This window comes from Elgaria multicarinata, chromosome 10 (genome assembly GCF_023053635.1).
Source record: "Elgaria multicarinata webbii isolate HBS135686 ecotype San Diego chromosome 10, rElgMul1.1.pri, whole genome shotgun sequence".
Lineage (NCBI taxonomy): Eukaryota > Metazoa > Chordata > Lepidosauria > Squamata > Anguidae > Elgaria > Elgaria multicarinata.
Window position 1 is genome coordinate 50,578,278 of NC_086180.1, and position 25,261 is coordinate 50,603,538.

At 40.0% G+C, this 25,261-nt stretch overlaps 1 protein-coding gene across 5 annotated transcripts in view; it reads left to right on the forward strand.

Moving 5' to 3' along the window:
• The first annotated feature begins 1,249 nt into the window (after positions 1–1,249).
• Positions 1,250–25,261, forward strand: part of TRIM2 (tripartite motif containing 2) — a 68,944-nt gene continuing 44,932 nt past the window's right edge. The window contains exon 1 of one of the 5 annotated variants that reach the window (XM_063136012.1): positions 1,250–1,476. The gene's annotated coding sequence lies outside the window, so the exon portion shown is untranslated. Of the gene's footprint in view, positions 1,477–1,909; positions 2,103–14,137; positions 14,346–15,214; positions 15,299–21,531; positions 22,016–25,261 lie in introns of those variants that run through there. The other 4 variants (XM_063136010.1, XM_063136008.1, XM_063136013.1 and 1 more) reach the window with 4 other exon arrangements.

Here is a 25,261-nt window from a genome sequence, read left to right on the forward strand (position 1 = left end):
TCTAAATTAATTCACATAAGTGGAAGATTTCCAAGAAAGTCCAACACAGTCACATTTTACTCCAAAAGTGAAAATTGCTGTAAAATGAGGGGACTGGTAAAAAGGAAGTTGAAAGGGGAAGTCGAGATGGTTAAAATTCTCCATGGTGCCTGGGGGTTACTCAAAACAACAGTAGTAGAAGCTCAGCTATAATGTATACCACAGGTCAGAAAAGGTAGCACCAATTCCAAAAGGTCACCAGCATAGTTAATGAGCAGCTGGTAGAGAAAAGAAGGCTTCCTTCCTACAGAACTGGAAGTCTTGGCCAAGTGAGTAGAAGGTTATCTGTGGCTACTGGTCATGATGGCTATATATGGGGAACACGAGTGGGAGGGTGTAGTTGCACTCAGGACCTGCTTGTGGGCTTCCCATAGGAAGTTGGTTAGCCATTGTGTGAACAGAAGAATGGACTAGATAGGCCTTTGGTCTGATCCAGTATGGCTCTTCTTATGTTCTTATGCAAGGTGGTTATTGCTACTCATCAGGTTCTATGGACCAAAATCAACACTTTGAATGAGTTAAAGGCATCCTGAAAATTAGCTACATAGCATTTCAGTTTTGAGGTTCCAATGATTAAAGAGTAGTCTTGCAATGGAATATTTTATTAGTAAATGAGATTTCTTAATTTACTTCTTTATGGAAACATGTGTCTGTTTGGTGGGTGGGTGTGAGTGAGTGATAAAGATGAAACATCTTTCCTTCAAAAATTAAATTGGAGTGGTGAATATTATTCTTAAGCACCAGTTTGGGCAAAATATTAGGCAGTCTTCTTTATATTCAGAGAGGAGTGTCATTTTGAAATTCTCTGAGAACATTCATTGGACTGAATCATTTATTTGTGCATGTAATAATGTGGCTTTCAGCTGGTGTTTAAAGGCTAAACATGCATTTCTTCAGGCTGCCTGCAAGAACATGGTCAGGGGTTTTTCTTAGTGGGTTTTTTTTTAACCCAACAACAATATTAGGATGTAAATGTCACATCAGTTTCAGAGAAGTCTCCTAATCTGGGCCATATACATTATGTAAAGTCTCCATGGCAACAATTTCTCTGAGGGGAAAACTGGCTGGCTGCAGTTTCCACAGAAACTGCTCCCTGCTGAGACAGGTGCCTTGGAGGGGAGGGGAGGGAATAGAAATGAGAAGGGTCACATGATCTCTGCAGCACACATGCACTGTAGCCGAAGCCACTGTGTGTGTGTTTTTCCATTCTTATTCTTCACTTTTTTTCATTGCAAGGATATATGGTCTGGGAGGGAGGGGGGATTTCCTGCATCCTGTAATGTAAAACTCTCCATCGTAATACCTTTGGCCTGTATGGAGGTGATTTTTTTGCTACTGGTTTGGAAATGTTCCTTCTCAACAGAAAACTGAAACCAGGCACTTCCTCATTAAAGGTCCATCATTTCATGAAACACTTTGCATGGGAAGATTTTACTGGTAAATGAAAACTCTTTATTATTTGACTTCTTTTATCTAGAGACACAGCAAGCAGTAATATGAATATACCACATGGGAAACCATTCTCGGGGGTGGGGGGAACCAAGACATTTTTTAAAGGACTATAGGTTTTAAAATTCGATCCTGTATTAATATGAAGTAAATCACAGTAAAGTTGTATGATTTTGGTCCTACCTAATCCAGTGCATGGTTCATTTTAAAATCACAGTCACAGTGTTCAATAATGTTTGCAAGATATGTTAGCACAGCCCTTTCAATTACAGAACATAGCACTGGTTTATTATTTCCCCTAATTGAAGGGGGGAATACAGCGGCTTAGTGCTGGCATAACTTCAGATTAACGCGCTGGCTATTTCATTTTGTTTTGTCACCTCTTTTCCTCTTTTATGGGGAGAACAGCCTGACATGCTTATTAAATCTGGCAGCTGGGCTGTGCATGCATAGGGGAGGCAAATAGAGCAGGTCTTGCAGAAAAAGAGCGGCTTTCAGATAGCAGCCTCCTTTTCCCTGGTCCTGGGCTTGAAAGGCGGTTCAAAAGGCTCTTTCTATCCTTTGTAATTATTAATTGCTGGATCCGTGCACAAGTCTCGCAAACAATTGCAAATGTAAGTATTCCTGGCTTCTTTGCGGCTTTCAGATCGTCAATTAAGGGGTGTGGGTTTTTTTTTAAAAAAACAACACTTCAGTGTTCCTAGTTGAAAGAGCAAGAAGATGAAAGGCAAAGAACAATCAGGCAGGAATGTGTTTTTTTGCAGCATTGAACTGACTTTCAATGGAACGTATAAGAGAAAGAGAAAGGAAGTATTTGGTAGTTCTATAGCGCAAGTACTCGTATGTCGCAGTGATTAGAGGCTGCAGGGTTTTTTGTGTTTTTTGTGAGGTAATATCCGGAACCACAAGAAATTTTCACAATTTATTTTTAAAGTGTTAGATCTAGAAAGCTGTAAGGAACGACTTATTTCTTAAAACAGGTGTTGTTGTTTTAAAAATTGGGATCCCTGGTTTAAAAAATGGGGGAGGGACCAGCCCTGTTGCAGAGAAATTCTACAGGATCTGCTTGGAATTGCTGAAGCAAATAGCCATTGTAAAGCAGTATTAAACCTGCATCAGAAGGGAAAAGAACAATGCCAACAGAATGGTGAGGAATGCCTTTCCCCCCTCTTTTTATAATAAAGCCTTTTCTAATGTATAAAGAGATGATATCTCATCGCCTATGAGGCATGAATGTTTAATAATGTTGCTCGGGAACAGTGGAAAGGCAGGATTTTTCTCAGTGATGCAGGCATGGATTCTATTTTTTCCCCTTAATCTGCATTTTATACCTAATGGTAGTCATTTTTGTTCACATAGTCTTGCTTTCAATACATAAGGCTACAGAAATGATGGATTTTAGAATGCAACTTGTGATATCTCATTAAAAATAAAAAAAGTGTATGCTAGAAGTGGTGCAACTGGTACCATCTGTACTCATATCTGATAATTGCATGAGAAATGCCTGCCATTTCCAATTTGTCTGAGTTGTCATGTCCTGTTCCTTTATTTCCAGGATGTTTTATTTAACAGAGATTCAGTCATGGCATCCTACTTCTTAACTATGTAGCAATTTTATTACTGCAATTCCTTTACACGCTTATTAAGAGAGGAAAGCGTGAAGTGACTAGAAAGCTGTGTATACTATGTCTCAATTTTTATGATCTTGTAGACCATGGTTTGGAAGCCTGGGAATGTGTGTGGTGGGCTTGCATGCTCCCTTCTCCCCAGTTATGTGCAGATTCCCTTCTCCATTTTCTGGGTTGCAATAATCATTGTTGTGACATCTGAATTGGATGAATATGGTTAGTATGAATTTGGGTGAATGTACTGCTCTCCCTCCCAGTTGGGGGAGTGCATTGGGAAATTGGAGATAACAGGGTGATTCCCCTCGTTTAAGCATGCTGCTCCCCCTCCCAGGTGGGAGGGGCCCAGTATGCTAAGTGTTTTTCATCCACCCAACACCTCCCAATGGAAGAAGGTGCATTGCGGGCAAAGCCGCCCCAACCAAGGATCACTCTCACCCGGAGCCTTGCTTGGAGGTGGCTTTGGTGTAAGTGGACTTTCTCCAGCCAGGGAAAGCCTACATGCATTGAAGCCGGGAATTAGGTGGACTGCTTTGCTCTGCTTGGGCTTTCCTGGGTGGAGTAAAACTGAGCCAGCTTAGACTGCTTCATTCCTCCATCACAAAGCAACAGAAGAGCAAAGGCGACTGAGCTGGCTCAATTTTGCCTGCCCTGCAACCTCCCCAACAGGAGAAAGTAGAAGGCAGGTGAAGTTGCCCCAGGTGGACAGGTGCTTCTACACCAAGCCCCTTCGTTGGGGAAGCTTTGATGTGTACCAGTAAACCACAGCCAGGCCCTTTGCCAAAGGAGCTCCAGCCAGTGCTTCAGCTGGGGGCCAAATGTCATTGGGGCATGGCCAAACACCCTGACATAATCAGGCCAAAATAATTAGGTCCTACCCCCACCCCTAACAAGCTCCCTACCCCGGGTTTAGAGGTTAGTGCTCTATGTTTACCTAATTAAGGTGTTATGGCAAAACACCTTGCGGTCTAGAAATAGAGGGGAGGAACCACATGGGGGAAAGAGGAGAAAATGGGTGACCCCATGGTATGTTCAGTTTATGGCAACTGAGCTTAAATATTTTGCTATTTCGGCCAAAGGCATTCCTGGTTTGACTGCGGTGAATCAGAAACTGAAGTTGTGGATGGCTTGTGCAATGCAGAATTAAAGCAGAATTGACACTTGTGCGAAGATGAAAACAGAGTTTTTGCAAGAGATAGAAGCTTTTGCTAGTGGTACGACACCAGTGTATATAGCTGTTTATTTATATTTCTATCCTGCCTTTCTACCACTAATAGTGCTCAAGGTAGCTAACAATAAACAATAAAATATGAGATTAAAATACAAAATTATAATCAAAATGTAAAAGAAAATAAATTAAAAGCACTTTAATAAAAATAAGAAATAAACAGCACCCACCAGTTAAAACTTATTTCAGTAATTGACAGATTGGCCTAATAGCCAAAATCCTGTCTGAATAAGAACATCTTTGCCTGCTGAAAGACGGATACCATAAGATGGAGCTCCCTTGACAAAGAGTTCCAGAGCTCAAGGGGGCAGCTGCTGAGAAGGCCCTTTCTTGCCTTCATGCCAAATATGCATCCAATCATGACAGGCAAAGAGAAAGGTCTCTCTCAAGGTACCTAAAATTTAGGTGGGCTCATATGAGAGTGAATATCATCTTTCAAATAGCCTGGTTCCAAGTCATATAGTGCTTTATAGATTATAACCAGATAACCTATAGATACAGATGCTGCACTGAGACTTCTGATTGGGGCCATTATATGGAGTGTGCTGACTCCCACATTGCAAAAGCTTAACTGGCTACCAATTCATTTCTGGGCTCAATTCAAAGTGCTGTTTATAAGAATATAAGAAGAGCCACGCTCTATCAGACCAAGGGTCCATATAGTTTAGCATTCTGTTCACACAGTAGCCAACAAGTTGCCCGTGGGAAATCCACAAGCAGATGGGAGAGTGCTGTAACACTCCTGTCTTGCTGCAGCATCTGGATCACTAGTTGGAGGGGAACATGGGTGCTGTTGCACTTGAGTCCTGCTTATGGTTCCTGGTCAACAGCTGGTTGCCACTGTATGGACAGAGTGCTGAACTAGATGGACCCTTGGTCTGATCCAGCATGGCTCTTCTTATGTTCTGAAAACTTTTCAAAAGCAGCCCAACATAGAGCATGTTACTATACTCCAAACAAAATGTCATTAAGATATGTGCCACCATGGCCAGACCTGATATTTCCAGGCATAGGCACAGTCATTCACAGTTGGTGTACTAGCCTTAGCTATGCAAACATACACCTAGCCACTACTGAAACCTGAGCACCCAGGTTCAGGGCTCAATCGAGGAGTATACTCAAACTATGAACTTGAGTCTTCAAAGCGTGTGTAGCCCTATCCAAGGCAGGCTAAATCCCTATTTCTTGACCTGCCTTTTGACTGATCAGGAGCACCTTATTCTTGTCTGGATTAAGCTTGTTAACTCTCATCAAGCATATTACAGACATGATGCTATCAGACACTGATGTAGAGCTTGAATAGTTTCTTTATATTTAAACTAAAAGGAGAGAGAGCCTTGGGTGTCATCAACATACTGGTGGCATTAAACTCCCAAACTCCAAACAAACTCCTCCAGCAGTTTCATGTACAATTTAAATAGCATGGGAGACAAGATGGAGTCCTAATTGACACTATAGGTCAATGGCCAAAACATTAAACAGGAATCCCTCAGCAACACCTTCTGAAATTGCCCCTCCAAGAAGGACTAGGAGACCTCTGCTAATTTCTGTATGTGGTCTAACTCAAGTAATCTATAAATCTAATTTATACATTTTGTGCATGTTGTAAATATCACACAAGTGACGGTCTTTTGCAAAATTTAAAATAGGTTTGTAGATGACAGAATATATGGTCATCTGTTGTTATTTTCAGGCCAGTTCAAATGTAACATTTATATTTCATGGAAGAAAGTATTGAGGAGTAGGCATGGAAAATGCCATGTCAGAGTGAATTGAGGAAACTGTAAAACCCTAGGTGGCCATGGATTTGTGATGGTTCTTTAGCCTACAGATAAAGTTTAAATTAGTAATCAGTTACTGCTCAGGCAGTAGGTAATTAGAAAGCGAAAGCTAACCAGTGATGCTTAAAACTGGTTAAGGACTGAAATTAAGCAATGCCCAATATAGATTAATGTGAACTTGTTCTTGGTATAATATCTTCTTCTATCTTCTTTCTGCCTTCATGTATGCAAGCATCTGTTTCTTTTAAAGCAGAATTTACCATCTTATTGTTTCCAACCCTTTCTATTTCTTTGCTCAGGTGACCGCTGTGATTAGTTCACAATAAATTGCAAACTGTTGTTGCAGTCTGAAAATGTGCAAGATTTTTTTTTTAAAAAAATCTATTAATACAAGTCAATATGATGAAAAGGCAATCTGAAAGCAGCAGGATGAGACACATAACACAGTTTCTTTATGTAGGGTTAATTACAAACACTACTGCATGGGCCTTATCAGCCATGAAATGCAGTACTTAGGAATCAATAATTATTGATGAAAAAAGAAGCAATTATTTACAGTGTAATTACTGAGATGCTGGTGGTAGTTCAGTTTAGTGCTGACCTTGACACTTTGGATACAGAATATAAATAATTGTCTCTAATTCATCATGTCAGCTTGGTTCTACTAAGAAAATGTGAATAGAAAAAAAATTGCACTGAGGCAACTTTCGGCTCTTACATTGTTTTAAACAAAGTTGCACATTAATTTCTATATTTCTCTTGACCAATGTATAGCTACTTTCTGTAGTGTCAGACCTGACTAACTTTTGTTCTCTGTTGCGGGTTATGTAAATTCCATAGCTATTCAAGTCTCTTGTTAGGGTTGATAATATAACAAATCAGAATGGACCGTTTTTCTTTCAGATTCTGCCTTTTCCCCAGCCCATTCACAAGACCCCAAAGAGCTTAAATCTATAGAACAAAATTTATTTATTTATTTATTTGATTTATATGCTGCTTACCATATTTAAAAATATTTCTAGGTGGTTTACAAATAAAGATTAAAATGTATATTAAATAATATAAATATTAAAACAATTGTAAAAACATTAAAGCCAAGAACTCAAAACATCATAATTAACAAAACAAACTGGGCAGCACCATCAATCAGGGAAGACCTAAGTAAAGTGATTGGTCTTTAATTGGAGCTTAAAGAATGCCATAGCTGGTTGCTCCTGGCAAATATCACAGGCAGGGAATTCCATAAATCAGGTGCCACCACAGAGAAGGCCTGCTTCCGGGTTGCCCCAAGATGGCAGCCTCCAGGTTGCTATACAAGTAGCAAGGCCTCCTTTGATTATCTTAATGATTTCACAGGACTATATTAAGTTTAAGCCTCTAAAATGTTTTATTAAACGTCTTATTAAAAGGAGAAGGAGGAGGAGGAGAAGCATTTCATCAGGCATGAATGTGAATAATCCAAGGCACAGGCTTATATTTAAAAGTAAAATTGAATTTATTTAAGAAAATTAGAACTTGCATAAGAGATTTTGATATAGCCAGTGGCACAAGGGAAAGGGTTATGCCCACCTACCCAACAATATCAATCCAAATCACAGTCTCTCTTTCACACTCACTCACCAGCTGCTTACTTTATTAGAAGAAAATTATATGGAGAGATCCAGTCATGGATACCCAACATACTGGCCTCCAGGTTATTTCACCTTATTTGTGTTTAGGAGCTTTATCACACCAGGGTTATACTGTGCAATCACTGTGAATTGCGTGCAAAGGACTCTGAAGTTCTCCAGTTTATAATCTGCTTTGACTGTGAAATCCTGACATGCATCCTGCTTTAATTGTGCTTCAAAGGCAAAAGACCTGCCCTATTTTGGTACTACTTTTTGAGTGAATCATTTGTTGTTTTCCGAGCGGCCACTGGGGTCGTAAGAGCAGGATTTGATATGTTTAAAGAAAAATTAAACAAATACTTACATGTGTAAGCTTTAAAGATAAAGCCATCAAAATTGCCCCAGTAATAGATATTAAGGAGAGCTTTAAGCATAACAAATTTGAGTCGGATTGCGTCAACCATTGATTTTTTATGATTTTTTACATTTTCCCCCTTAAACCAACTTCCAGGTATGCAAAGGATCTTAGGAGCACTGCAGCCCGGGGTGTGATTTAGCTAGCAACAACAACAAAGGCGACAGCTTAATGCTATAGGGGATAATTCGAGGGAAACAGGTACGTGGGATGAAGCTATAGGTTGGCTGTTAGTGGCAATTGTACTTCTGTTGCTGTGTATCCAAAGCATATATGAAAATACATTCTGGTTATGTTGACTTGCATGTCAGCATGTCCAACAAATGCTGCAGTAATAAAATTTCAACTAAGGCGGAATTGGTAAGTAGCACAAACTGCATGTGGATGGTACGAGAAACTCCAGATGACATTTGCAAAAATATTTGCTGAAAGATTGTATTGTTGTGGTTAACAATTGCTGGTCCTTAGACAAGACAAGCAATGTTTTTTTCAGCAAGATAAAGACACAGTGCAAGCTCTCTTTCCCCCCTCTCCACTCAGCATGCCTAGTTTTTTCCATGGGCATGGCTTGTTTTCAATCAAAGTTGTAACTGTGAACAAGAGGAACACCCACCAGCAGACAGGACGAGATCCAGAATGATAGCCCTGTAGAATGGCCTTTCATAAGTGGGACACAAATTCTGTCAACAACTGGAACAATGGAAGATGCCATAGACTTTATTTATTTATTACATATTTATACTGCCCAACAGCCTAAGCTCTCTGAGCAGTTTACAACTAAAATCATAACATCCAGATTAAAACTTTATGATCACATAAAACCAGAATAAATTATAGTACAGGGGAAGGCTTGTTTAAAAATATATGATTTTAGGAGGCGTTTAGAAGTTATTACATTTTCTGTCTCCCGAACCACATGAGGGAGAGTTTTCCAGAGGGTGGGTGCCGCTACAGAGAAGGCCCACCACCAAGGTTCTTCATGGCGACATTCTTTCGTGTTGGGATGATGAGCAGGGCCTCCTCTGAAAATTGTAAATGTCGCCTCGGTGTATATAAGGGAAGGCGGTCTGCTAGGTATCTTGGTTCCAAGTTATTAGGGCTTTGTAAGATAATAGCATAACCTTGGACATGGCGCAATAGCTAACAGGCAGCCAGTGCAGTTCTTTTAACACTGGTTTTATGTGGGCAGAGCTAGGTGTCCCAGTGCGCACCCTATCTGCTGCATTCTGCATAAGTTGCAGCTTCCAAACCACATACATGGGTGCATTACAGTAGTCTAATCGTGAGGTTAGCAGTGCAAGAATGGCCGTGGCTAGGCTATCCTGAATGGGCATAGCTGGTGTACCAACCGAAGTTGATAATGGGTCACCTCTGAGCCACTGAGGCCACCTGAGTCTCCAGTAACACAGATGGATCCAGGAGCACCCCCAAACCCCAGACCTGCTCATTTAGAGGGAGTGCAACCCCATCCAGAACAGGCAAACACCCCAATTCCCAGACCTGGGAACCACCAACCCTCAAGGTCTCTATCTTGACAGGATTCAGCCTCAGTATATTGGCCCTCATCCAGGCACTGGTTCAGAATGTGCACGGCCTCTCCCGATTCAGATGTTACAGAGAAATAGAGCTGAGTGTCATCAGCGTAATGGTGACACTTTGCCCCAAATCTCCTGATGACTGCTCCCAATGGCTTCATATAGATGCTGAATAGCATTGGGGACAGGATGGTGCTCTGTGTTCCACCATAGACACTTATGAGTCACTTATATTTGCCACTGATATATTATAATTTTAGCTTGTTTGATTACTCTTAAGATTTTATGTAGACTTATCTAGAACTTCAGGCTCCTATCAGCACTGGGTATATGGGGGAATCAGAGGTACTTTTTCACTAATCACAAATTTCATAATGCAGTCTTGAGTTTTGACATGCATTCCGTAAACAACCCCCTCAAACATTGATGGGCAGAACAGAGCTATTCTACCCATCCCTACCTCTTTCAAAGACAAGAATTCTTTTCTGTAATTCTTGCATGCTAGAACAGTAACGTTAGTTAATTAGGTTAGTTAATTGCATTTGTACCAATACATAAATGTAAACGTATATGTCAGAAAATTGTGAGAATTTCTCCCCCGTCCTTTTTTTTTTTTTTAGAGTTTAGGATTCTTTCAATAAATTGAACAGGAATTCTTTAAAAATAAAATACAAAATTAAAAATCATTACTTTCATTTTCAATTATTTTTGCCCTTGTTCTTCCCTTGTACAGTTCATACATACATACATACATACATTTTTATTATGCGGTCACAGGCCCAATAGAAACAATACCCACAATCATTAATTTAAAACCATAAAATCACAGTCATTTGTTCATTATATGAACAGGCTAAAAGAGTTATTTAAAACATACACATATTTAAAATGTATAGGCATAGTTAGAACACCTGGTAAAAAAGATAAGCAACAGCAGCATGGGATAGAAGTTACAATTAAGACGAAATCGATTTGCAAGACCTTTGTATGGAGAAGAGGAACTTAGCCACTAACTCTGTTGTTAACTTGTTTGTACCTGCCAGAAAATATTCCAAATACTGTTTGGGTGTCCTTCCAGGGCATTTTCTCATAAGAGTTCATAGCTACTAGTACAGTTCATAGCTACTAGTTAAATTTTAAAGTTTAAAGATGAAATATTTACTTTCTAAACTACTCAAATCCTTCCAGTTGGATTCCTGATTGGGTTGTGGAGCCCTACATGCCTACTGCTGTAGTGGTACAGGGCTCCCGTGTCAGAGGCAGTAAGCCTATGGACACCAGTTGCTGGAGAACATGGGTGGGAGGGTGCTGTTGCACCTGTGTCCTGCTTGCATGTTCCTGGTCGACAGCTGGTTGGCTGCTGTGAATAGAATGCTGGACTAGATGAATCCTTGGTCTGATCCAGCATGACTCATCTTACGTTCTTATATTCTTATACTTTTTTCATGCTAACACTAAATGCATGGCCACTAAGGGAGGATCAGCATGGAGGCATATAGTGAATATATGAGGCTTATATGGGAAAGCATTGTAGAGTACTTTGAATAGTATAAGTGCTATAAAAATGAGAAATAATAATAATAATGCTTACAAGTCTTTGTGTAAATAAACAAACAAAAATGTGCCTTCAAAGCAACTGCTTTAATCTTAAACATTTCAAAGGAGCATGCTTCTGAATTAAGCATATGTAAGATTACATCCTAAATCATAATTGATGTTTAGGATTCTGAGAAGTACATGTTAGTATGAGAAACTTAACACAGGGAGAGGATGAATTTTGAATCTTAATATTTATTTATTAAATATTAATATTAACATTTGTATCCCACCCTATATCATTAGGATCTCAGGGCGGCATACAGATAAAAAACATACAGTATAAAACAATAAATATACACAGCTAAAAACAAGTTAAACCATGAACCAAGTTAAAACAATACATAATTTAAAAGCAGTTTAATATTGATATTAAACTCTGTGACTATCAATACGCTGACCTTATGCTGTTGATTCACCAAATCTTGTATGTCTTCTGAAGCTTTACCAATCACAGAACAACAACAGGGTTGGAAGCAATATTACCTTTCAGGACAAACTAATATTCAGAACAGATTTTGACATAGGGCCTTTACATAATTATTGATTGGTAGATTTGGAAGGCTACCTTTCCAAATCGATAATGCTCCTAATTACAGTGTTGCATTTCCATGGCACATCTTCAAGTGCTTGTACTGTATGTTAAGAATGATCATTGCATTTCCTATGTGCAGGAAATGGAATATTTTCTTGGAAGTAGTCACCACTGTGTTCAGTGAGACTTACTCATAAGTAAGTGTGCAGCATGAACCATGTAACATTGGACTGTAGTGCAGCCATATAGATTGTCACTTCCACAGCCATGCTTTAGCCATGAAATTGTACTTTCACTTAGGCTAATACTATAATCCTCTTAATACCCTGTAAGTCAAAGGCAACAGACTACTAGTATACATTGAGGAAAGATTTGGATTAAATCATGGATGCACTATTAATGTAATAGCAGATGTGGTGCTAGCAACTGGGCGACTGTCCAGGTATCCAGTTTTCTTAGCAAAGGGGCCTTTATCCCTGTATCTTCCCTCTGCTGCTCTGAAGACTTCTGTATAAAAGAGCTTTGGAAAAGCATGTGGAAAACCTGGAAATTACTGTCCTGAAAAGAAATCCCACAATTCCAGTGGTCTGATTGATTTTACCAAAAATTTCAATATGGCAACGATTGTCTTCCTGCAACTTTTTTACAAAAACTCAACTCTTTTCACTGCAGGCATCAACATTCCTGTAATAATCACTACCCTGTCAAGTTACCTGTGCCTACAACAAAGTATTGGCTCTGAAAGGCCCACGAAGTTACATGCATGGACAAAGCTTGGGATTTGGTTCATCAAAGAAATCAATTAGGACTTCGTGCTTGTTTTCAGAAGTGTGAGCTTTTTGTAGCTTTTTGGTCTTCTGTTCTTGAAAGCCTGAATTTGTCTGTCTTTTCTCTGTAAAGCAGAGGTAGGCAATGTGGGACTGTTCCTTTTGGCCTACAGATCCCATCATCCATCACTATTAGCTATGCTGGCTAGGCTTGATGGAGGTTATAGAGCAAAACAAACTGTCACATCACAAGTTGCCCAAACTTTATTTAAATAGCAATTACTGATAAAATAATAATAATAAAAATTTTTTTTACTGCAGCTGTATGCCAGGGAAAACTGTAGCTATTGAATTTCTGCTTGTCATGTGGATGTTAGAGGTATCAAATGCAAACAACTTCCTAGCAATTATATATAGTTTCAACAAAAGTGGACCAAATATCCAATAAGTATCCATATGAGGGTGGTGTCTATATTCAAATATTGAACTGTTGTAAGGTTCTCAATCCATTGTATTATAGCAGGTGAGTGTTTATCTTTCCAATGATGTAAAAAGGATGTGGTGAATTAATTTGTGCTGACCATATATTAATTTCTGTGAAGCAGGTAAATAGTTTAAAAGAGCCTGTGCATCAATGAATATAAAAATTGTTCCAGTACAAAATTTATCTGTGTAATAGCCTTTCCAAAAAAAGAACCAACTACTGCAATTGTCAAAAATATGTTTAAAAGAAGCATTAACTGTATTGCACCGCCAGCACTTAGCTGAATTATAGGCAATCCCATATTAAAGAGATGTTGTGGTGTCCAACAGACATGAAACAAACATTTTTGCTGAATAAGACATAGCCTAAGATCCATAGATGCAACAGGTATATGCCAAAGCAGTGTTCAACTGATTTTGCATTTTTCTGGTGGTGACCACAGGAGTTTCTCTAATTCCCAATTGTGCGCACGGGTCCAAAAAGGTTGGGGAACTCCTGATATCCATGATTCCCCCTTTTTTATTGTTACAGCAACACTCTAAAGCAACCTTCCTCAGTCTTGGTGCCCTCCAGATGTATCAGCCTACAACTCCCATCATCCTCAGCAAGCATGGACAGTGAGCATGATGGGAGTTGTGATCCAGGTCATTTATTGAGCACCAAGTTGGGGAAGGCTGCATAGAGATAGGTTAGGCTGAGAAATAGTGATTGGCCAAAAGTCACTGGGATTTGAACCCAGGTTTTCCCAGGGCTGGTCCAGCACTATGCTGATATTCGGAGCAAGATAAAATGTTCCATATTTGGGGTATGTATGCTTGCTTTATTTAACATAAAAGCAGGACCAAGCTAAATGCTACATGGTGGCTTCCAGTTCGTACACACAGCAGATATGTGCTTTTGCTGGAGTGATGTATTGATTTCTATTTTTCCTTGTTCTACAAACTCCTCCACCCTGCCTCCCTCCCATTCAGCTGTGAGCACTGTGGCACGGTTCTTCTTGTCAGCTCTTCTCACTCCCCCACTCTCCTCTTAAGAATGAAACACAATATCTTAACCAAACAGCCGCTGAAGAGGTTTGTCATTGGCTGATGTTGTCCTCTGATACGACAGTCCCGCCTCTTTGGTTGTGCTGACAAGCTGTTTATGTTTTTTGCAAGGCCACCCTTTAACTCAGACTCCTGATGGTTATAATGGGACCAATTGTCTGAATGCTGCAGGGAGCAGTCTCCTCTCCTCAGAGAGGCTGTATTTCAGTCCCTGGAAGGACATAATGGAACGCCTGTAAGTAAGCTTCTAACTGTGCCATCAAATTTTCTTTATTTTCTTTAATACTATATAGCCTGGGATGATAGAAAATCCTCATTTAGCAGACCTGGGGATGAGTTTATCATTCAGAAAACTTTGGATTTGCACAAGACTCAATTCTTTTGTCTGTTTGGAAGGAAGCCTTAACCTTTGAAAGAGCAGCTACTTTGTATTCAGTGACATGCTTCTGAAGATTTCTCTGTTTCTACCTCAAACGAGAGTGAGATCATCCTGTGAAGGGTAATAGAAACAGATGGGAAAAGCCAGTAGAATAAAGTTAATAGAACAGCATAGCTGAAGAGGTACTTTTTCAACTATAAAAGAACCAGAGTCATGAGTTAATTGACATGAAGTGCTTCTTTAAGACATTTAAAATATATTGACTTTCAGAAATTCATTACAGGGTGGACAAGAGTTGTGTGTGTGCGTGCGCGAATGGAAGGTAATAAGCATAATCCTTTCAAAAATTGTGACAGTTTAAGAGATGGCATGCCATAAAAATGAAAAGTGCTGAGCTAGTGCTCTGGTGTACTAAGATGTCTTTTGAGTAATAAATAGTCCATGCTCTGCAGTGTCAGAATAACTGGCCTGCCTAAGCTTATGAAGCTGATATACAGCATACAGTATTTTTGCGCCACCCTGAAATTTCCATCATTTCACAAAGCAAATTTAGTCCTCTACAAAGTTATCTGAAAGCATTAAATGAAGTATTTTATAGACACGAAATGCTTTCCTTTTTTTAAAAAAGAAAAAAAATCTTTTCTTCAGGAAAGGTATAAATTGCTGTAGCACCACCAACATTGGTTGGAAGCTGGCATTTAGTGCACAGTCTCTCAACACTTGAATCTCAACTGATCTCATGAAAACCCCACTTTCTAAATGGGGAAAATCCAGATACAGTGGTTAAATTGCTTCCCCTAGGCTGCATGGTATGTAATTAATGCCTTTTAGAACTTTAACGAGGAGTCTTTTGCCTTGCCTTTTGTTTTATTGCAAAATTTCTACTAATAGTCTTTTTCAATAAGGAATACATTTCCTACTGGGATGGTAGTTTGCTTTGGTTAAAAGAACTACCTAGATTTTATAAAGTGAGTAGGCATGCTAAATATCAGGTGAAGCCATCACAAAAGCAGCTTCTTCATGGTCTGGCAGGTTTCCCATGCTTTTTGCTTTCCAGACTGAAAATCAATTTTCATCTGATGGGTGAAAATTTGCCTGTTGAATTTCCACTAGCCATGCAAGCTGTTAAAGGAAGAAGTGAGGGGGAAATGGGCACATTACTCCAGATAAACCTTTTTAAATATTGCCTCTTAGGAATGACCAGTGGAGCTGGACATTCTCTTTGCCATTTGTTACTGCTACAACATGTATTTAACATTTATACTGACAGGAATGGAGGCTGAACTAGGGAAAAATAATCTGATAAGGGTAGTTTCAAAATTCCCTGGCAGCAATCCTATTTGCTAGCTCACCAGGGTTTTTTTTAAGCAAATAGAGCTGGACAGAGTACTATTCTTAAATAAATGAACATATGTTACTTTGTCCCTTTTGGTGTGGAATGTGAACATTGTTAATGTGTTATAGAAAATGGCTATCACACTTTACACTGAAAACAAATGTAGCTGTGATGGCCATAAGCAAAATCCATATTGGTGTAATATATCTATTAGGCCAATGAAAAGATCACCAAAAGTGAGATCTCTTCTTCAGCCAAGATGTTACAAAAAGCAGCTTGGGTCAGGGGCAAAGGAAAGGGGGGGGGGGGGGGAAACAGACTTGATATTGTCTGCATTATCACAGTCTTGAGATGGAATGAGAGAGGAAGGGTATTCAGGCATGCAGACAAGGGTCTAGCACAGGGGTGGACAGTTTTGGAGGGGGGGCGCATAAGCCACTCTGGAAACCTACAAGGGGCTGTACCTTTCCCCCTTCTTCCCCAGGAGTGATTGTGCTGCTAGAATTGCAGTGATATTGCTGAAAAACAAGGTGCTTACTCCCTGCATGCCCTGTTTCCCAACTGAATTGCTTGTGTTTGGGCAGTGGCAGTGGTATCAACAGCAGTAGCAGCAAGGGCCTGGTGGGGGAGTGCACAATGTCTGTGGCAAGTCACATGTGACCCATGGGCCATGTGTTGCCCACCACTGCTCTAGCATGCTTTCAGGTTCCACCTGGAGTTGCCCCTAGCACTGCTGGGAGGAAGAAAGGCAATTGTTTGATACTCCATTATTTAAAATATAAATATAAGAATTATAAAAGCAATTTCTCAGTAAACTGTTGGATTTTGTATTTTCTAAACTGGAGGTTCAAACATATCTGCGTTTCTTCATCCCAGCAGCCTTATTGGCAGCTCCGGCAGCTCCAGGTGAAATCTGAAACCATCACATCACCTGGTAGAGTCTCCTTTGAATGTCTGTAGAACCTCCCCCCCCCCCAGTCCACCTCAAGATTATGATCATGCAGACACCAAGCCAGGGTTTTGTTTTGTATTTTAATCCCCCTCCCCAACCCAAAATGTGCTTTTTAAAAAAAATATTGCCTTGTGAAGAGATGTCAAAAGCTTTCACGTATTTAGTGATCTTGTGGTTGGCTTAATAAAGGTGTTACATTAATAGGGATTTTGGAACTTTAAACTGAATGAATGTTGAAGACAACATAGCCTATATGTTCTAATTTCAGATATGGGAAATGTAAACAATGGCTTAAGTATCATCTGGAAAAGTTGCCTAAAGCACATTAATTTAACAAAGTTAAGTTTGTTTTTAATGGACCCCAGAATTGTTGTTTTTAAATGGATACTGTTGTTTTTATACTGTTTTTTATTTTGTGGATACTGTTTTTAAATTTCTTATACTTTTAATGTTTACTATTTTTAATTGTTGTAAACCGCCCAGGGAGCTTCAGCTGTGGGGCGGTATATAAATGTAATAAAATAAAATAAATAAATAAATAAATAAATAAATAAATCCTTCTCCCTGCCAAGTTATGGAGCTGATAAAAAGCTCTAAAGCTCTCTTGTTGTAGAACACACTGGGGGTGGGGAGAAAGGACAACATTTCTGTCTTCTGGAATTCTGTGGGTCACCTCTCTAGCACTACCAAAGTGCAATTTGCCTAGATGAGTTTCTATTGCATGTACTTACTGGGAGAAAGGTACTTGTCTTTTTTAAGTGCTTTTTGCTGGTGCTCCGCCTGGAGTAAAGGCATCAGCCATATGGATTATTAGCTCTTAATACTGCCTTTGGCCTTCACTCATCTTGATTATGATCCTTTTGGCAGAGCAAGTTGCTTCAAGGTTCTGTACAAACATTGCACAATGCTCTCTATTAAATGGTTGTAGAACATGATGTTGTGGCTCTTACAGGGTTGAATCAATGCTGCATGCTATTCTTGTTGCTGTTGTTTGAATAGGGCATGTGCATCACACCCATGTTGAAACTGAATGATTACATTGTGAATGAATGAATGAATGAATGAATGAATGAATGAATAACTTCATATTGTTACAACAATACATGATTATATTATTTTACAGACCATGGTGGGGAAAATAATGGAGGGCAGGTCTACCAAAAGCTAGTAGCCATGATGGCTATAAGCAGGGCCAGCTCCAAGGTGTACTGGGCAAAGTGTACCCTGGTGGGTCCCCTCCTCTATCAGTGGGTTCTGGCAAGTGCAAGCAGCCCTCTGCAGTGGCAGCACTCTGAGTACCACCAGGCAGCTGGATTTTGCTGCCATGTAGATTCCCCACAATGCCTCTAATATAGTACCACTCCAGGCCTTGTGGGAGATGTAAGTGGTGGCTAGGCCCAGTTGCCTGGTGCTGCTTGGAGCATCAGGCCACACTTCCTTTAAAACAGTGTCAGTACAGGTACCATTGATGTGCTCTGCTATGATCCTGGCATCTACCCAAGCTTGCCAGGTTGGTCTGAGCTCTATGCCATTTTAGGCTACCAGTTGCTGAAGACAAAAATAGTGCATGGGTGGAGAACATCGGATCTGGTACCCAAACCCAGCTGCCCAGTTTCCCCCCAGATGGCCATGCCTGCTTTCCCCTGGTCCCACTCCCTTTTCCTGCAACCATTGATGATGTGGTGGCTTCCCAGCTTTTTGTGCAGCTCTTCTCCCATGTGGTTGATGCCTTTACTCCAGACAGAGCCCTGCATCTGTGATGAGAAGGCTGTCCTGGTCTCTTCAGCTGTTTTCTTAGCATCCACTATCTTGCAAGATGCTGGTGTGTTGTTGGAAGGAACTATCACTGCACCTCAGCAGGACAGCAAGAGCAGAAGAGAGTTTGATTAATGGTGGTATGATGAAGGGTTGGTAGGAAAATTCTTCCCACCCTTTGCTCCTGTTGCCATAGCCATCATAAGAATATAAGAGGAGCCATGCTGGATCAGACCAAGAGTCCATCTAGTCCAGCATTCTGTTCACACAGTGGCCAACCAGCTGGCCACAGGAAACCCACAAGCAGAACAACAGCACCCTCCAGCTTATGTTACCCAGCAACTGCTGTATATAGGCTTACTGCCTCTGATACTGGAGGTAGCCATCAGGACTAGTTGCCATTGATAGTCAGGTGCAGGTCAGTAAGGCAAGACCTTCACCCCTTTATTGGTCCTTGCTGTTACCAGCAAGCTCTGCTGTGCATAACAGGAAACTGCTACTGTCTCATGTAACTAAATAAGGCATATTCATTCTTCTTCTTTGGCTGTTTAAATTCTTAATTGGAAAAAAATGTACAAAGAGTGACCCTCTGATCTACCAACACATCTGCAATTCAACTGCTTCCAGACATCTAAAACAGAATTCTGCAGTCTTATCAGTATCAGGGAAAATATATAGTCCAGCTTTTAAATTATCTTTTTGATGTCAGGGATCAGGGATGAGCAAGCAGTCCAGGAAGGTGTGCCTCTGTGCTTCCTGTTTTCCCCTTTGTATCTTGTTCTCTTCTCTACTCTTTCTTGATGTTCAGGATTTGCATGGCTGTGTTTATATGCAAACACATGTATATAAACTTCTAGGTTCAAACCACATTTGGAACAGTGTTCAAGACTTAATCAAGAATGCAATCTTTTGATATAGGAAAATTAATAACTCAGCTATGTAGTTATTACATGTTCTTGATAGTGAAGAACATGCAAACATAACTAAGAAACATGTTTACATCTTCTTCACTATGAATTTATAACTTGCAAATCAAAGACAATGACATCCATAGCACCTTCTACCATAGCCTTCCCCAGCCTGGTGCCCTCCAGATGTGCAATGCCAATACTTCCTAGCCAGGATGGCCAGTGGTCAGGCTTGCTAGGAGTTGTAGTCCAAAATATCTGGATGGGACCAGGTTGGGGAAGACTGTTATAGCATCTCACAGTACTTCTTAGTGAAAGCACTTCCCATCTTCTCTGGGAATCACTGAGACTGTGATTGAGTCACAAAGTACTGTTTATGTGCATATGTGAACCAGTCTTTTTCAGAAAAGTAGATTAAAATATGGAAGCATGGCAAATCCAGGGTTATACTCTTCTATAGTATGAGTTCGTAGAGTTAGAATTAAAAGGGGCAGCTAATTAGGATTTACAAAAGAACAAATCCAGGGCTCACCCCAAATGATGTTTATTGTTTGTTTTGTGGTGTGTGTGTGTAACCAGTAGAAATTTAGGCTGAGCTCAGATGGAAGATATTATGCTGATTCCATGCTGTAGAACTACACCAGGGACAGAGAAATACAATCTAATCTGATTGGCTTTGATCTGCAGTTGCTGATTTGTACTGGGTCACCTATGTTTATCCTGCAAGTCCCTGATCTGCCATTTAGTCTAGGGAACAACCGTAGGAGGATCAGCACAGCCTCTGCCTGGCGTGAAGGTGAATGTGCTGATGTAGCGTGTGCGTTCTTTGACTACTGTCACACATCTGCGTGCAAAGTAATCATAATAGAAAGTGGCCAAACTCTGTCAAAAATTCTACACGGTTGTGTGGGGTCTGTTATGCTTGACGCCAGCTGGAAGAAATAATATTGTGACAGTGTTGCCTTTGGCATTCCTAACACATCACCTGGGCCAGCTGGTGTCATTTCAATGAACTGTGTGATCTGCTAGGGGGATGTGGTGTTTCCATGCCTCACTCTCTCCTCTGATTACATCAGACTGTGAATCAGGTCAGCTGGAGCTGGGGTGGGGTGTGTGCAGGATTTAGCTTTATCGCTAAGCTTCAGCCATCCCGGCATTTTGAGCAATGTAAAAGAAGTGGTGGACACGATGTACTCAGTCCAGCCTTAATTTCATTGGATATTTCATAATTCACCACCGGTGTGATTTGCTAGGCTTGGGGACTTGTATACTGATACAGTGCTGGAAACAGGTCAAGAGCTCATGAAACAGGCTGTGGATCTGTTTTTAGACTGGTTGTAGAAATATTACTTTGCAGTGATGAGATCTAAAGTTGCTTTAAAGGTATTTGGCTGTAGTGTCTCAAATTCCAAGCTAGATTTGATAATCATTTGGACCAACTTTTTAAAACAACAACAACAACAACACAGCTTCAATAACTGTGATTTAAAACAGCCAGCTATTGGATATTTGCAGCCTCTTTGAGATTCAGATTACTTACATTTGTGAAACTCTACCGACAACTGGACAGAACACGTCTTTGTGTTCCTTTCTTCAGTTCATGAAGAACAGATGTTTTAAATGGCCTGGAAGTTAACACACAGTAAAATCAACTGCCAGGAGGAGGAGGGGAAAACACCCTCCACTGGGTTAAGGTTTGTCTACATTGCTTGTTTGCTTTAGTCCTGTGTAATTACATCACTGGTATGTGTCTACGTAAAGGCAGAAATTGAATTGTTCTGGAAATAATGTTTCAGAGCTCAGCACACCATAGAATAATTGATCAAAGATATTTGTAAGAAAAGAGTTTTTCAAAGGAACTTCTGATTCTTTTCCTCGTTGCATTTTAAAGGTGGAAGTGAATTTTCTTTTGCCATTGCCTTTTTAAATACTATATACGTTCACTATAACTCACCGCATTAATTTTCACTGAGACGTGTTCCATGAAAGTGTTAAGAAAACACTTCTGCTGAGATTTCTAACAGAAATTCTGCTGTTTGTGTGAGTGTGAAAGATGAGAGAGAAAGGGAGGGAGGGAGGGACAGCAGTGCCCCTCCTCCAAGTCTGTTTTCGGAAGGAGGGGTGATTGCCCTGAGTGAGGTCAAGAGCTGGCACTTTGAAAGTTTTCTGCTGCAGAAGAATAACATCTATTTTAGAACGTCGGTCACTGCAGTTTGAAAGTACCAATATCAGCTAGGCGCTCACAAAGAGGAAAAACAAGGGTTTTATCCATTCCTGCATTTTAGGAGTTGGCTGAAAAAGTTATCTGTCCAAAGAGATTGTGCACTGATGCATAAGCAGGAAAAGCCAAGACAAAGAAAAACAACAATTTCCTGTGTTTTTAATGACTTTTAAAACCCGGACCAGAGGCATATTGCTTGTTTGTGAAATGTGAAGAAGTGTCTTCATACCAATAATATAGCCATATCTTCCAGGAGAAAAAGCATCTTTCATTTTAAAAAAATATGTCCTTTTTTTTTTTTTTAACCTGAATCTAATGTGAGTTTCTTCTGGAGAAATTTATTCAACAGTTAAGGTAAACCAGCACACTTGGAGGTGCTCAGTATTTTTATTTCATATATTGAAGATGTCAGGAAATAACTTTGTGTTTCTTGAGAGGTCTTAGAGAATTAGTGGCTTTGTTAAAGGTACTTGGGCTGTTTTATCTTTATTCATTAGCAACTTGCTTCAGGTGATAAGTGTTTTGATTTTAAATGATGTGCATGTTGTTGTTGTTGTCAATTTGGATCGGAGTATTTTGAAACCTTTTGTGAACATGTTGCAGGGTCTTATTGTAGTTTGTAAATTGGTTGCATACTCTGGTCTTATTGTCTCTGTGCCAGATGGCAGAAACTGTAAATTGTTGGCATTCACTGAATGTTAACAAACGTTCCACTGGTGATTTGTTAACATTTCACCTGAAAAACTATGGTGTCAATCCCTGAGTTTCAGGCATTCACAGTAACAGTAATGAATTTTTAAAAACAAAAACGAAGGTAGCTGTGCTAGTCCATGGGCATGAGATCTAAAATACATAGTTGGACAATACCTTTATTAGGACCAACCAAAATTCCACAAAAAATATGCAAACTTTAGAGTTCTCCAGAGCTCCTCATCAGGGTAGGCTGTACAAAAGACAAAGCATGGGGGAGAAACAGAAAAGACCAAAAATCTGGCTAGATGTTGTCACCATGAGGTCTGAAGTTTAGAAAGACCTGGTCTCAAACTTTGCCATCTGTGTGATTTAGTCAGTGGTAAGTGTCACAAGTTTTGGATTACACCTAGCAATGCGGTGAATTAGGATCTTGTACATTTAAGAAATTCGTATCATATCTTTTGAGTAATATAAGTCCATAAAGCAGCTTAAAAGTTCTCCTCAGGATGAAGCCATTAGGAAACTAAGCTTGTTTGACATTGGACCATGTGTGGAAACTCTGTAACTTGAAACAGGCTTCTTTTTATGATGACTGTCATTATTGCTTGTTACATAGAGGCCTGGTTCAGACAACATGCTAAACCATGCTGTTTAACCCAAAATGGTTAAACAGCATGGTTTAGCATGTTGTCTGAACGAGGCTATGTGTGAAACTGCTGTAGTACATTGTTATTATACAGCCACATATCACAGGATTGTTGCTCCTTACCTATCCTTGGGAGCCAAGCTAGGAGGTGATAAGGTCATCACAATCTGCCAGTTTTGCATACACTTAATGTTGTAAACCACTTTTGGTTTCTTACTCTTTTAAAACACACTCTGAAAGTCCATTTTACTTTTCTTCCTAGGAGTATGACGCATGGGGGTAGTGCAGATGGTTGTAGGAAGCCATTGCATACTTACCAGGTAGTGAGGCCCCAATCTGTATCTTGTTTTCATGTGCATGGCAGCTGGTCTTATACTGCACTGCTAATGCTTGAGGGCTCATGGTTGCATGCATGGGTCTACCTCCATGGTTACGTCTATCTCCACATTTATTGGCTTCAGCGATTCTTCTCACCTTGCCAAGTGTGGCGCTGCCCTTTGGTGTGTGAGATGACCGACCAGACTTTTTCTCAGCTTTGAAGCTGCCTTGGTGGCCAGAGACTATAACTGCAGTTGAGCAGAAATATTTATTTATTTATTTATTTTATTCTACATATTTCTTGGCTGTCTTTCAGGGCAGAAGCACTTTCAAGGCAGCTTACAGGAATCTTCACTGTCTTTCTAGTCACAAAGTTGGCAGGAAGGCTGGGGGTTGTTTGGCAACTATGGGCAGTATCCAACTGTGTCATTCTGTTAGTGTAAATGTTGTGCTAGCGGAAACTAGGCTTTGAATCATGTGCAAGAGAAGAATCCCACTAAAGTCATGTTCGCACAACCATGGTTGTGCAAGCAGTTTTACATAACTTGTGTGCAACATGTTGTGCAATGTATTGTGCACTCTATTTGTGCAACTGGTTATGCAACTGCTTGCACACATTGTGCAACATATTGTGCAACTGCCTGCACACCCACTTGGACAAATGTAATGGGCAATGGCTTGCACAATGGAAAGATTCAGTGGAGCTCCAATAGCACTATTTGAATTTTAGGGATGTTACTTTTGGATACTGCTCTACATGTCCAAGGCAACTAAAGTGCCTTAGCCACACAAGGCCAAACTGGCAACCCAGTAGGGTGGGGGGCAGGGGGGGAAGATTGAATGCCACTGCCTAAAGGCACTTACGTCACCTTCCTTTAGCATCACCCATGCGAACTAGGTGAATAGCATTTCCAAGTAAATTTGGCTAGTATTGGAGTACAAAACTGAGATCGCCCGGATTATCTACAATATCTCCATTTTAGCCAAATCTCTCTTTATTTCACTTATTAAGACCTAAGTAATAGTTTTTTTAAAAAAGAAAAAAATCCGCTAAGATTCTAAAATAACCAGAAGAGTTGGCATATTTAATAGAAACAAGAGCTTTACGCTGTTGCAGTTTTATTAAAAGCAACAAACATTGTGAACAATTGAGCAATGCAGTGACTGTCACAGCAAATACAGAAATTAAGGGCACAATCCTATGCATGTTTAGACAGAAAACAGTCCTAAAACTCCCAGGGAAATGTTGGAAATCGTAGGATTTTTTTCTTTCCTGTCGAAACATGCATAGGCTTGCACCCTAAGATGCTGTTTCCCCTTTCTGAACTTAATAGTGTGCAGTAATTGCATCCTATCATTGATACTTGCACAAACACTTGGGCGCAAGCGATTGCTCCTTTTCCACACTGAGGATGCTAAAGGAACTTGAGCCCCTATTACTCATCCTGTTAGTAATTTACAATTCAATCCCATGCATACAGTCTCCAAACAGTAAACTAAACTCGTTATGATCAAAGTTGTAGAATGGTTGTGATAAATAATTCATGGGAGCTATAAGGCAAGTAAAAAAATAATATCTTATTTCAAGCCTATAATATGTGGAATCCTCAAAGTCTATAATATTTAGTCTTTTAAAGTTAGGAATGCAATACGTCCTGAAGTGTAACAAATCAATAAAATTGTGAGCTGCTCCACACAAGACTGTTAATCGCTGTATCTACTTTGGGTTTCGTTGCAGAATTGAGATCTGAGCTCTACACAAAGAGCTTTTCCTTTCTTGGTTTTCCAATGCATAATCTCTAGGTGGTGCTGTGCTATAGCAGAATGCCGCAATTATGCAAGTAGAAAAATACCTTTTCTTTCACTTTCATAAATAGTAACCCCTTTTCCTTCCTCTAAAAAAATGGGGAAAGTGCTCCTAAAAAACAGAAGCAAAACTGGAG